Consider the following 10,637-nt stretch of genomic DNA (forward strand, 5'->3'; position numbering starts at 1 on the left):
AACTGATGAAAGCTTTTATGTATTCATAGCAGTGCTGACTCATCACTTGTGCTCCATTCGTTCACTCATCTAGTAGTCGTCAAGGTCGTCTCATTAGAGAACAGATCTGGGAGCCTTAGCGAGAGAGCAGAGGAGATTTATCAGGATGCCAAACACGAGAAAGGTCTGCAGTTGCTGGAAATACAAAGACACAAATACACACACAAAATGCTGGAGGAACTCTCTGCAGGCCAGGGAGCATCTATGGAAACGAATAGGCTGTCGATGTTTCGGGCCGAGACCCTTCTTCAGGGCTGGAGCGGAAGGGGAGAAGTCAGAGTAAGAAGGTGGAGGGAGAGGAGGAAGAAACACGTGATAGGTGAAACTGGGAGAGAGGGAGGCGATGGGGCCTCCTGTATTTCAGTGAGGCCAGTGTAGATTGGGAGTCTGCTTTGTTGAGCTCCTTCATTGTGTCCACCAGAGAAAGGGGGATCTCCCAGTGGCCACCCATTCCATTTCTACTTCCCATTCCCATTCCACCACGTCAGTCTGTGGCCTCCTCTACGGCCACGATGAGGCCGCACTCAGGTTGGAGGAGCAACACCTTATATTCCATCTGGGTAGCCTCCAACCTGATGGAATGAACATCAAATTCTCAAATGGGGCATGATTGCAAGCACTTAATTATCCTGAGTTGCCAAGCTAGGAGACCATCTTGGTAGCAGTGGAAGTGAAATCCAACTAAGAGCTAACACAAAATCGTTATCTACCAGATCGACATTAAAGTCCATTTGATTTGTAGTATCTTAAATTCTCAGACCTATATGTGATTCCAGGCCCCAGACAGGAATGGCAGATTCTGAAATAGCAGTTAGTTCAGGGTGATTGTGAATGATAGCGAAAGGTTAATCAGATTGGAGCAAAGGAAGATGCAGAGTGGCCTTATGCGCTGGATATTAGGCAGAGGAGAGTTATGGTTAGCACGACACTTTACAGTACCAACGACCCGGATTCAATTCCCGCTGCTACCCATAAGGGGTTTGTACGTTATCTCCGTGACCATATGGGTTTCCACAGTCCAAAGACATGCTGCTTGCTTGATTAATTGGTCACGGTAAATTTCTCTGTGAATAGGCAAGGACTGAATTGGGGAGTTGCTGGGAGGCAAAGCTCAAAGGGCTGGAGGGACCAATTCTGTGCTGTATCTCAGTAAGTACATAGATACATAGATAGATAGATGGATGGATAGATGGATAGATAGATAGATAGATAGATAGATAGATAGATAGATAGATAGATAGATAGATAGATAGATAGATAGATAGACAGACAGATAGACAGAAATATAGATAGATAGCTAGATGGATAAATAGATAGATACCCAATTTCCAGGCTACAAGAGGCTTATTGCCGACCTCAGCTTTCTAGCACAGTGGCACGACCTTTCCAAATGGTCAGAATTTTTGGTGATGAAGTTAAGCTTTTAACAAATAACCTCTGCTCGGCTTTTTGATGCGAGTAAGAAGCAGTCACCAGTTCTTAATGAAATTTGCAAGTCGCAATCATTTTGAAGCTGGAAGCACAGCTTTGCAAAGTTAAGTCGAGTCGCTTTTTATTTGTCATTTCGACCATAAACTGCAGGTACAGTACACAGTGAAAATGAAACAATGTTTTTCCAGGATCCTGGTACTACATGAAACAACACAAAACTTCACTAGACTATGTGAGACAGCGCAAGGCTACACTAGACTACGTAAAACAACACAAAAAACTACACTAGACTACAGACTTATACAGGACTACATAAAGTGCACAAAACAGTGCAGGCAGTACAGTAATTAATTAATAAATAAATCATTAATAAACAGGACAATAGGCACAGTAGACGATGAATTTCAATATAATGATAAATGATGTAGATGTCAATCTAGACTCTGAGTATTGAGGAGTCTGATGGCTTGGAGGAAGAAACTGTTGCACAGGTGAGATTCTCCACCAGGTGAACACCAAGAAATTTGGTGTTCTTAACGATCTCAACGGCGGAGCCATCAATGTTCAGCAGAGAGCGATCACTCTGTGCTCTCCTGAAGTCAACAACTGTCCTTTTGTTTTGTTCACATTCAGAGACAGGTTGTTGGCTCTGCACCAGTCCATTAGTTGTTGCACCTCCTCTCTGTATGCTGACTCATCGTTCTTGCTGATGAGACCCACCACGGTCGTTTCATCAGCGAACTTGATGATGTGGTTTGAGCTGTGTGTTGCAGCATAGTCGTAGGTCAGCAGAGTGAACAGCAGTGGACTGAGCACACAGCCCTGGGGAGCCCCCGTGTTCAGTGTGATGGTGTTGGAGATGCTGCTCGCGATCCGGACTGACTGAGGTCTCCCAGTCAGGAAGTCTAAGATCCAGTTGCAGAGGGAGGTGTTCAGGCCCAGTAGGCTCAGCTTTCCGATCAGTTTCTGAGGGATGATTGTGTTGAATGCTGAACTGAAGTTTATGAACAGCATCTGAATGTATGTGTCTTGTTTGTCCAGGTGGGTGAGGGCCAGGTGGAGGGTGGTGGCAATGGCGTCGTCTGCTGAGCGAACTGCAGGGAGTAACTGGGAGACTTGTCTCCATTAGCCAAATGCAAGACAATGTGGTTATGTCATTTAGCACATCAAACGTGGTTACAAGATGGAATGTCATGGTGCCAGCACTCAAGGCATTAATTGTGGGTGTTTTAAGACCATCTGTGTGAGTTACTTTGTCCCAGCAAAAGTATCTGGAAAACTTCACATGCAGATGATGTCATTCAGAAGAAAATAGTATAAGTATCAGAAAAAAGGGGGATTGCTAGGAATAACAGGAAGATGGAGTGACAAAAAGAAGAAGAATTCATTCCTGAATCTTCGTTTTTTTGCGACGGATGCAGCGTTCGCAACTTATAGAAGGACCATGATCACCCATGTCATACGACATGCCACATAATGATGTTGACGATGGCCCACAAAGCCTTAAATTCAAACGTTTTAAACCCTATCTGATACCGGTATATACAGGCACCCTCACGATAGGAAGGTTATACTGCATCCATCTGCCCTTCAAGAACCGATCATTGCTCATTTCATTTGACACAAGTGATGCATTTCACTGTGTGTTTCGGTGTAGATTTGACAAATGAAGCTGATCTTTAATCACTTTAGACAGGGTGATTGCGCACGATCTTTTTCCCAGGGCTGGGCAATCAAGAACTAGATGACGTAGATTGAAGGTGAGAGGGAAGAGATTTTATAAGGAACCTGGGGGGGCACCTTTTCTCACCAGGAGAGAGTGTCTATATGGATTAAGCTGCGGGGGAAGGTGCAATTTGCAATGTTTTGAAGACATTTGGACTATTACACCAATAGGAAGGGTTTCGTAGAATATGAGCCGAACACAAGCAAATGGAGCTTGCTTAGGTAGAAAGCTTGGTTAGCACAGATGTGTTGGGCTGAAGGGTCTGTTCCTGTGCTGTGTGAGTTGATACCTGGCCTTGCAAGTGATGGCCAGATGACATTCACTCTCCGCTCAATGAATTTGACATTAACCTTTCCAGGGTTCAAAAGTTCAAAGTAAATTTATTATCAAATTATGTATTTGTCACCATATACTGTCTTGAGATTCATTTTCTTGCAGGCATTCATGGTAGAAATACAACTGAATCAATGAAAATCTACACACCAACAAAGAGCGACAAACAACAATGTGTAAAAGAAGACAAACTGTGGAAATACAGAAAAAGAAACGAATAATAAACAGGAGAAATTCTGGACATACTGAAGAAGGATATCGGCCTGAAACATTGACTGTCTATTCACTTCCATAGATGCTACCTGAAGCACAACGTTTACAGGATGGATGACCTGGGTTTAATTCCCGCCGTTGCCTGCTCATTTTCCCGGTGACCATGTGAGTTTCCTCCGGGTGCTCTGCTTTCCTCCCACAGTCGTCCAAAGACGTTCCAGTTGATAGGTTAATTAGTCATTGTAAATTGTCCCGTGATTAGGCTAGGGTTAAATGGGGATTGATGGGTGGCACAGATCAAAGGGCTGAAAGGGCCTGTTCTGTGCTGAATCTCAATTAATAAACAAACAAACAGATAGATAGATAGATAGATGGATAGATAAACAGATAGATAAATAGATGGACAGGTAGATAGATAGACAAATAGATCGATAGATTGATAAATAGATAGATAGACAGATAGATAGATAGATAGATAGATAGATAGATAGATAGATAGATAGATAAACAGATAGATAAATAATACCAAGAACCTGTGTTGTAGTGTATTTGAAATTAAGTCCATAAGTTGTGCTTCAGAGTTCTTGTGAGTGTAGTTATCCACACTGGTTCAGGAGCCGTCTGGATGTAAAGTAATAACTTTCTCTGAACCTGGTGGTGTGGGACCGACAGCACTTGTACCTCCTTACTCTTCTGAATTGCGAAAACAACGCAACCCAAAATAAGACTATTTTAAGAATATACCTGCACATTGCTTCGAGGTCACAGTAACCTTTAAGTCTTGGAAACAAGATACAGGTCCCAGCCTCAAACTGTCTTCTACTTACACTGTACAAAAATGAGAACCCTTACAGGACTTGCTAAGCAATGAGAAAAAAAATCCTCTCTGTGTCTAGCGTGGTGATTAATCAGTGCTCGAGTAGATCTTGACAAATCCCTCTGACAGGTGCGATGTATTCCCCTGAGAAGCAAAGGTGTGGTGTCAGACTGTGTGTTGCAACATTATAGATAAAAGAGATTCTGCAGATATTGGAAATGTGAAGCAACACACCCAAAATGCTGGGGGAGCTCAGCAGGTGAGACAGCATCCATGGGGAGGAATGAACAGTCAACATTTCAGGCCAAAGGCTCTTCGTCAGGACTGGAAAGGAAGTGGGAAGAAGGTGGGGGAGGGGAGGGAGGGAGTACAAGCTGGTAGGTGACAGGTGAAGCCAGCTGAGGGGGGCGTTAGGAAGGTAGGCAAGTATCAGATTCCACCCCTCCTCCCACCATTTATTCTGGTTTCTTCCCCTGTCCTCTCCAGTCCTGATGAAGGGCCCTGGCCTGAAACCTCGACCATTTATTCCCCTCCATAGATGCTGACTGATCTGCTGAATTCCTCCAGCATTTTGCGTGCGTTACAGTAGCATTTTTAAAATTATTTATTGGGATACCGCACAGAATATGCCCTCCTGGTACTTTGAACAGCACTGCACAACAACCCCTGATTTAGCCCTAGCCTAACCACGGGACAATTTACAATGACCACTTAACCGACCAACCAGTACGTCTTTGGACTGTGGGAGGAAACCAGAGCACCGAGAGGAAACTCACAAGGTTACGGAGGGAACTTACAGGCAGTGTCTGGCGGGAATTGAACCCTGGGTTGCTGATACTGTAAAGCGTTGTGCTACTGTGCCACCCACCATGGCAACACCAAATCCAGATGTATTCCGGTGCCAATTGGCCCACCCAGACAAACAGCCTTGAGAAGACATCTTTACAAGCCCTCACAATGAGCAGAACAGGATGCTGCCAAGTACATTTTGGAGGAGCGACAACTTATATTCCGTCTGGGTATCCTCCGACCTGAGTGAATATTGATTTCTCCTTCTGGTAAACAAAATATCCCTTTTCCCTCTTCCTTTATCTCCCACTCTGAGCTTTTACCTCTTTTCTTCTGCCTATTACTTCCCCCAGTTCCCCTCTTCTTTCCCTTTCTCTTATAGTCCACTCTCCTCTTCTATCAGGTTCCTTCTTCTCCAGCCCTTGACCTTTCCCACCCACCTGACTTCACCAATCACCTTCCAGCTATTGTCCTTAACCTTTTAATTCCGGCATCTTCCCCCTTCCTTCTCAGTCCTGAGGATTGGTCTCGGCCCGAAAAGTCGACTGTTTATTCATTTCCATAGATGCTGCCTGACCTGCTGAGCTCCTCCAGCGTTTTGTAAGTGTTGTTCTGGATTTCCAGACTTTCTCATGTTTACAGTTTCCTTGCTGATGGATTGAAGTTCTCAATTTAAGGTGATTCCAGGGATTCTACAACTGCTATGCTGAATTACAGAGAAATCAAAATAATGATTCATCGCTGCTGCTCCCAATTACAATGCAAGGAAGCCTTCCGGAAACTAACTGATATGGCTGTTGGAAGCACAGGGCGTGGTTTCATTGAAATGCCCTTTACAAAGAACCCGACAGATTATCACCAACTAAATAATTCATGGCCAGTCACTAAACTGGTGACTGGAGGAGGTGCAATTTGCAGGGAATATGGAACTGGGATAGGAAGTTGAGTGGCCAATCACCGTCTTGGAAACCACATTGGCAAAGACCCTCCGGGTAGAGTTGGGCTCTTTGGAACATGATATCTCCCCAACATAAGAGATGAGTACTACCCTCCTGGTCAAGATGTTGCCAGAGTACAACACTGTCTTGGTCGACATCTTCCAGTTAGCTCAACTTCTTTTTATGTCTGTTTTTCTCCTTTAACAGAAACATAGGAAACCTACAGCACAATACAGGCCCTTCAGCCCACAAGGTTGTGTCCAACATGTCCCTGCCCTAGAAATTACTAGGGTTATCTATAGCCCTCTATTTTTCTAAGCTCCATGTACCTATCCTAAAGTCTCTTAAAAGATCCTATCGTATCCGCCTCCACCACCTTTGATGTGTTTCTGTGTCTGTTAAGAGCCTGCGATTGATCGAGTGATCCAGTACTTTGACGTCTCCGAGAACACACTTAGGCAGCCTCAGGGTGAAAAAACTTTGAGTCGGGGCACGAGCCTACACCTGACTCTGTTTCACCAATTACAGCGTCCATTAATTGCCGATGAAAGAGTCGAGGGAGATTGAGACATCGAGGCGAATGTGGAAGGTGAGCGAGTTTCAGCGCCGAATGCCTGAGAAGGAATGTGTGAGCGGCCTGTCTCTCAGTGGCTCACTGTGACAGGTGGGTAGGCCTCTCTGCCTCGTGCAGTGTCCCTCTCTTCCGGTGAATGTCAGTGATATCGGAGGATGGTACTGTGGTTCTGCATTTATGGATTGGACTGCCATGTTTATGGTTTGTGGGCTTTTTCAGAAAAGCGGTTTTTCTGTTCTGTGTTATCGCCTGTTTCTTTTCATTTTGTTGTGCAAGGGGAGGGTGTTTGGGGGTTGATGTTCTGTTGTATTCTGTTCTTTTTTTGTGTGTGGGAGGGTATGTTCCCATTCCGTTTTGTGCAAAGGTGGGGTTTTGGGGGCTGATGATTGGGATGCTGTCTTTTTTTAGTGGGGGGAGGGGGTGTGGTTGATGTTTCTCTCTTTTTTTGTTTCATGGCTATCCGGAGAAGGTGAATTTCGGAGTTGCACATGGATACAGGCGTTGATAATAAACAAACCTTTGAACCTTTGAGATTCTGCCTATGCTGGAAGTCCAGAGTAGCACGTATGAAATGCTGGAGGAACTCACCTGTTTTGTTTGGAGGAGAATAAACGGTCGACGTTTCGATCGGAGTCCCTTCATCTGGATTGGAAAGGGAGCGGGAAGAAGCTAGAATAAGAAAGTGGGGAGAAGGGGGAGGAGTAGAAGCTGGAAGGTGAAAGGTGAAGTCAGGTAGGTGAATGGGGCAGAGGGGGTGAAGTGAGAAACTGATAGGTGAATCTTCTGCAATCTTGTACCTATTACACTATTCAATGATTCAATGGTTCAACCTAATGTCAGAGAGTGTATACAGGAGACAACCTGAAATTCTTACTCTTCACAGACATCTACGAAACCAAAAAAACCCAAAGAATGAATGACAGAGACAAAAGAACCTCAAAGTGCTGGCTCGTCCCTCTCAGCGGCAAAAGCATCTACCCTCCCCCCACTTGCTCCAGCAGAAGCACCGACACCCCCTCCCCTGCCACCATGCAAACAATAGCAAAGCTCCCAGAGGGACCTTGAAAAGCTACAGCCCGTTCCAACACTCCCTGCAACAACAACGAAAGCGGGAAACCAGCAGCTCCCTATTTCGATGCGACAATCTTCCACGTCACTTCTTCGAGTCCGCGGATTTAAGGACTGACGGGGCCTCAGAAAGAGAGAGAGAGAGAGGATTGCTCAGGTGCAGGGGCCACCTTCTGGCAGTGGCTCACACCGCCTGATGCTTCAGTCTCTCGTAACGCCCCTGTTGGCGAGCGGCTGGATTGCCCGTGTACTGTGGCGTGGTGCAAAGGCACACGTCGTCCAGGTCACGCCCGGAGATATTGAACTGCGATTTGAGAGTGAGAGCCCGCCACTCGTAGAGAACCGTAGCTTGAGCTGGAGCTGGAGATCCCAGACTCTGATAGGGATGCAGCCACACTGTTACTTATGAATACATCAGTAACATTATACTATTGTATATTTAACTATATCTCATACATGTACATAGAACTTAGAATAGTACAGAACAGTACAGGCCCTTCAGCCCACAATGTTGTGCTGACACTTAAGCCTTGCCTCCCATATAACCCTCCATTTTAAATTCCTCCATATACCTGTCTAGTAGTCTCGTAAATTTCACTAGTGTATCTGCGTCCACCACTGACTCAGGCAGTGCATTCCACGCATCAACCACTCTCTGAGTGAAAAACCTTCCTCTAATATCCCCCTTGAACTTCCTTCCCCTTACCTTAAAGCCATGTCCTCTTGTACTGAGCAGTGGTGCCCTGGGGAAGAGGCGCTGGCTGTCGACTCTGTCTATTCCTCTTAATATCTTGTACACCTCTATCATGTCTCCTCTCATCCTCCTTCTCTCCAGAGAGTAAAGCCCTAGCTCCCTTAATCTCTGATCATAATGCACACTCTCTAAACCAGGCAGCATCCTGGTAAATCTCCTCTGTACCCTTTCCAATGCTTCCACGTCCTTCCTATAGTGAGGCGACCAGAATTATTTACTTATTGAGAGAATCAGTGTGTAACAGGCCCTTCTGGCTCAGTGAGCCACAGAGCCCAACAACTCACCGATTAAACCCTAGCCTAATCACAGGACAATTAACAATGACCAATAAATCTTCCAACCAGTACATCTTTGGACTGTGGGAGGAAACCGGAGCACCAGGAGGAAACCTGAGACGAACATATGAACTCCGTACAGATGGCGCTAGATTTGAACTCCAAGCTCTGATATCCTGACCTTTAACTGCATCGTGCTAATCATTACACTACCGAGGTGCCTATTCATTTGGGGTTTAAATTCCACAGAGAGACCTGATCACAAAATCAAAGCCGACATTTGCCGAGATGCCCACCCTACGCATTCTCTCTTCTCCTATCGGGGATAGGAGTTCACATCATGGTCAACCTCATCTGGTTCCTTAATATCACTTCCCTGAACAAGAAGGAACAGCAGTGTCTCCACTTCCTAAGGAGATTGAGGAAACTGAGGCTTCCCCCATCCCCCCCCATCATTACTGAATTTTACAGGAGCATCATTGAGAGCGTCCTGACAAGTTGCATCTCCATCTGGTGTGGGACCAGCCAAGCATCGGACCGGAAGTCCCTACAAAGGACAGTGAGAATGGCCGAGAGGATCGTGGGGTCTTCCTACCTTGCAGAAACAATTATCAGGTGCGCTGCATACACAGGGCCCTTAGTATTATCAGGATCCCACCCGTCCATCCAGCATCCTCTTTGACTTTCTATCATCAGGCAGGAGACGCTGATGCATAAAGACAAGAACGGTCAGGATGGGAAACAGTTTCTTCCCTCAGGCCATTAGGATTCTGAACTCCCTGCTGCATCGCATTCGAAGTGTCACCAGTTAATCTGTTCTGTATCTGACAATAGTTAATTTATGCAATTTAGTTTATTAATATGTAATCCATATGTAGGTCTCATCCTTGCTTTCAAAAGTGATTATGTTTTATGTGTACTGCAGTGTTTTACACCTTGGTTTGGAGAACAATTGTCTCATTTGACGATATACATATATATAGTTAATTGACAATAAACGACTTGACTGTTCAAAGACAGCTTCTATCCTACTGCTATAAAGCAGTTGTGGAGTTCACTAGTTTGAGAAGATGGACACTTTTTACCCCTTTATGAACATGTACCTTTCTTTGCCAAAAATTTCCGATATGGCCCAAGTGGGGGGTGGGGGGGAGAGAGGGGGGGGGGGAGAGAGAGAGAGAGAGAGAGAGAGAGAGAGAGAGAGAGAGAGAGAGAGAGAGAGAGCGAGAGAGAGAGAGAGAGAGAGAGAGAGAGAGAGAGAGAGAGAGAGAGAGAGAGAGAGAGAGAGAGAGTGAGAGAGAGAGAGAGAGAGACTCTGAATTGGCTCACTGACTTTAATTAGAACTGTTGCGGAATTTGAAGGAAAAGAAAAACAATAAACATTAGACCAACAGAGCTGTTAACTAAAACTCTCAAACTGAAAGTCAAAATTGCGGCTGAAAGTAATAACAAAATGAAAGCTCTTCCTTTACAGCGTCTGTCGAAATGGCAGTCCTCTTTCCCGGACAAGGAATACAGTATACTGTAACTGCAAATGTTTGCTGTACTCTTCTGTGGATGCAATAATAAACCCAATTACCAACTTCCCAATTTCAGTACAGCCCTGACTAGAATCTTCCTCTTTTCCTTGACCGAATTAAAATGCAGAAAGTGACGAGAGTTCTACATGAAGTTCGTCAG

Source organism: Hypanus sabinus, chromosome 24 (genome assembly GCF_030144855.1).
Source record: "Hypanus sabinus isolate sHypSab1 chromosome 24, sHypSab1.hap1, whole genome shotgun sequence".
NCBI lineage: Eukaryota > Metazoa > Chordata > Chondrichthyes > Myliobatiformes > Dasyatidae > Hypanus > Hypanus sabinus.